The sequence below is a fragment of the Myxine glutinosa genome, chromosome 12, assembly GCF_964187855.1.
Source record: "Myxine glutinosa chromosome 12, kmMyxGlut1.1, whole genome shotgun sequence".
In the NCBI taxonomy this organism is placed as follows: domain Eukaryota; kingdom Metazoa; phylum Chordata; class Myxini; order Myxiniformes; family Myxinidae; genus Myxine; species Myxine glutinosa.
This window is the reverse complement of record NC_136272.1, coordinates 90,366,457-90,370,846: the sequence shown is the minus strand read 5'-3', so window position 1 is coordinate 90,370,846 and position 4,390 is coordinate 90,366,457. Positions and strand designations below refer to the sequence as shown.

General features: G+C 44.1%; 1 long non-coding RNA gene across 1 annotated transcript in view; it reads right to left on the bottom strand.

The window, feature by feature from the left end:
• Window positions 1–1,257: 1,257 nt before the first annotated feature.
• The window catches only part of LOC144888370 (uncharacterized), a 100,231-nt gene continuing 97,098 nt past the window's right edge, over window positions 1,258–4,390 (bottom strand). Inside the window, exon 3 of the long non-coding RNA XR_013620966.1 lies at window positions 1,258–1,435. This is a non-coding gene — a long non-coding RNA (uncharacterized LOC144888370). The remainder of the gene's footprint in view (window positions 1,436–4,390) is intronic.

Genomic DNA, 4,390 nt, shown 5'->3' with positions numbered 1-4,390 from the left:
GCCAGGTGAGGCCGCAGGTGGGCTCTGGGAGCCGGTAGTAGTAGTTGTGGATGGGGCCCGAGGATCCGGAGGACGGACCCGGGTAGCCCAGTGCCAGAGGGCACCATGGGGAGACAGAGCCAGGAGAGGGGCTGTCCCCAGTTAGTTAGGTTAGGGTGAGGAGCTAGGTAAGCTCGGGTGGCAACTACAGTGGTGGAGGTGTGCAGGTGGGTAGACCTGTTGGGAGAGCTAGACGTCGTAGCCCAGAAATTGTGCGAGAGCACCGGGAGATGAATCGGGGGAGTGAGACCCCAAATTGAGAAGCACCACAGTTTGGTCAATGGGAATTGGTTATTAGAACCCATAGTGTAAGTTGGCCAATGGATTGGCAGGGAAAGACCCCGGGTAGTGTAACGTGTGTTAAAGTCATTTAGAGGATAGTTAGGATGAAGGATCTCCTCGCACCATCTGCATCCACTCACCTGAGGTGACAGGTACTCCACACCATGCCATGTTTTGATTATTTTTTATGATGCAAATGTTTGGATTGTGAGACGCATCATGACGTGGGTGTGACATTGTGCGTAATTCCATCTCTCCCTCCTTATGAGGATTGATGATGAATTGGTGATGGCAAATTTTGAAGTAAAGGGATTGTGGAGACGAATTTGGTATAGGGGAAATCTGGGGAAGACGTGACAGTAGTGACGAATTTGTAAATGGGTAGAGTTTTGTACATATGGGGTAAGGGTAGGGTAGGTGACAGGGGGGTGACGTACGGTAGGGACGAGCTTTCTCACTTCGCCCTCCGTACGCATTTCACCTTGCATTGCCTTATTGACGTGTACCCTTGTGACCTTACCCCTCGCTCAATTGTCTTTCTTTTGTCTCCCACATGACCTGTGCGCCATTGGGTGCCGATGGGAGCGTGCGTGAGGTGGCCATTGTGCGCCCGAGATTCCCAGAACCAGCATGCATTGCGTTGATGTACCACTGTATGGACCGCTGTTCTGCGGCCAAGTACCACTTGATGGACCCCAGTTTCTGGGGCAGGGCACCTCTGTTGGAGACCGGCCATAGTGGCCAGGGAATCTTGCTTGCGGACCTCGGTAAGGTGGCACCTATGCCAAACAGGTGGACCACCCTTAGTTGGCCCCTGAGGCCCTAAATAAAAATGGACACAAGTTGTGCTTTTTATTATTTCCAACTAGGCCGCATGAAGCCAGAAGACGTCGGGAAGAACATCGGCCCAGCAGAGAAAGAGAAGACCACCACCAGTTGTTTTGTTGTGTTTATTATGAACCATGGTGACTGCGCACCGGATGGTGCTTTTGGGTGCTTTGTGGTGCTTTGTGGTGTTTGGTGCTTTTGGGTGCTTTGGTGGTACTGGTACTGGTGCATCGATGCAATGCGTGCTGTCTCCTCCCTCCCAACAGGAATTTCTTTCTCTTGTTCCCTAAAAAAAAACAAAAAAAAAAACACAGGTCCTGGGTTGCGTTGTAAATAAGAAATCACGTCATTGTAAATAATGCTCCCCACCGTAAATGTATAGTTTGAGAATAATTCCGTAATTCGGTTAGCTGTGGGCTTGAGTCTGTTAGACAGGATGCAATGCAATAGGGGGACATACTTATTTGTGTTTTAAAATTGTCACACTCAGGGTCAGGTTAATTGTAGAGGGAATTACACCTACGTGTCACACTAAGTTAAAGTTTAATAGGCCCGAGCCCGGGCCTGAAGAAAGGGGGGTGCAGTGTAACGATTTTGAGAAGTGTGTAACGAATTTGAGAAGTGTAACGGTTTTTGAGAAGTGTAACAATTTTGGAGGAAGTGTAACGAATGTGAAAACGTTACAATGTGAACGTTACAAAAGGTACGGTAACACCCTGGTAATGTAAATAATGGTCGTAGCCGGCCTCCTAGTTAATTCCATGAAACTTACATGCAGGTCACGATATATCTTTTAAATAGTGTATTTCCTTATTCCATGTAGGCTAAATATGTGTTTCCCACTAGATTGACTTTGCATTGTATCAAACAAAATAAGCGTAGGCCCTTCCAATTTCCCCAAAACCTCCCTTCCAATTGCCTTCCGCATTTTGGGCGGTTTTCTTCAAACCACCATTGGCCACGAGGTAGGGTTGGGGAAGAAAGGCGTGTCTCCACCTCGTCATAAGAGGGAAGGAGTGAACCAGCTCTAACAGCCAATCAACACCGCGGTGAGCGACCCGGTAGGCGTGCCCTGGGAGCCGGCGGCTTGATTTCGCCCGAGGTGATAAAAGCGACTGTAAAGGACTGCTTTACGAGATGAGCTGCGAGATGACTTGGAGAGGCCTTGGGAGATGAGCAAAGAGGCTGCACCAAGAGGCGGTGAGATGCGAAACGCTCCAAGCCAAAGAGGAGAGGTACTCGGCAAGGAAACCAGCTTTGGAGAGACGCGCTGAAAGGAGGGAGACGGCTCCACCTCAAGAAGAGGAGCAGGTGTGCCGAACCAGCGCGTGACGTCTACCGCAGTGGATACACGACGGAGGGTTTCCCGCCAAAACCGCGAGGAATTGCGAACTGCGGCCTCCCGACCTTGCCTCCCTCTCAAGCAGTCCATCTCAAGCCTTACCTGCCTGCATTATCCCCTGTGTAAGTGTGAACGTCCTGTCCTACTCATTGTCTTGGGGTTAAGTAAAAATGAATAGTGTAAGTTAACGATTCGCTGTGTTACTGCTTCTTCCATCCATTGCTTGTGTGTGTATAATAAAATCTGTTCTTCCTCCGTATTCTTCTTCTTCTTCTTTTTCATTCTCTTTCGGTCGCTTTAGAGATTTCCCGATTGAATATCTGTGGGGCGATCTGGTCAACGTCGGGTGGAATCGGGTTTTAATCGGGGAGTAACTGTTCGGACGCGGTTAAATACACCACCGCTCGGTCAATATAACATCTAAAGCCGCGTCTGTAACAATATATATATATATATATATATATACATACATACATACATATATATATATATATACATACATACATATATATATATATATATATATACATACATACATATATATATATATATATACACAAAGAATTAAGTTAAGCACCCCCCCCGTTTTTTTACAACCTCGCACATTACAAGTTTGTTGTCGTCAAAACAGTGTAATATACCCATGATATTGCTATATTTTCTGGAGAAGTGATATTATGGTCACATAAAAACATAACAATCATGCCGTTTTCAATATTTTATTCTGAATAATTAAAGGTGAAATTTTTTGGGAATTTTAGGCATATTTTCACCTCAATTTAAGTATGGAGCTATAGGTCCATCACGGACAGTGTGGATGACGTTTATGTTTTCTAACGTACAGTCATTGTTCTGAGAAGACCTCTAGCGATCTTTGCGTCAATAACGTGTGTAGGACCCACGTGATCGGATCACTGACTCAACCAATCACTTTTTTTCACTTTGATCACTCAATTTCATCAATGGATAATTGCTAATGTCATACCTATCATTATTTGATCTCACATACCTTAGAATATATGCCAATGTATACATATACACAAAGAATATATATTAGGGGGTGCTTACCTTAATTCGTTGTGTAGGGGTGCTTAACTTAATTCTTTGTGTATACATACATATATATATATATATACATACATATATATATATATATATATATATATATATATACATACATATATATACATATATACATACATATATATATATATATACATACATACATATATATATATATATATACATACATACATATATATATATATATATATATATATATATACATACATATATATATATATATACATACATATATATATACAGTGATCCCTCGTTTATCGCGGGGGTTACGTTCCAGAACCCCCCGCGATAGACGAAAATCCGCGAAGTAGCGACCATATTTTTATTTTATTATTTATATATATTTTAAAGCTTTATGACCCTCCCCACACTCTTATTAACCTTTCCCATACTCTTATAAACACTTCCTATACTCTTAAACACTTTTTACACTCTTAAACATACGTAATTTTAACAACATATAAAATTCTAATGGGTACTCACCATTGAAGATACTGTAGCTACCCATGGGTCCCCCAAGCAAGACCAGCATCAGAATCTCCTTGCTCCAGCCGGTGACGTCACCGGCGGGGATCCCCGGCGCGAGAGTGGCTGGTCACGTGACCGCTAAAGCGTGCCGCGCTTTGCGGGTATAATCAGCTACACCTGTTGATCACGTGACCACCGAAGCACGCCACGCTTGAGAGGCGTGGCTTTCGGTTTCTGGTTGTGCTTTATAATTCAGCCCGATAAGCGGGCTTTGCAGTGTTCCCGAGTTGGTTTTGAGAATAAATATCTTCTCGGACGAGTTTGTGTCTTGCCCGTCATTTTGTCCGT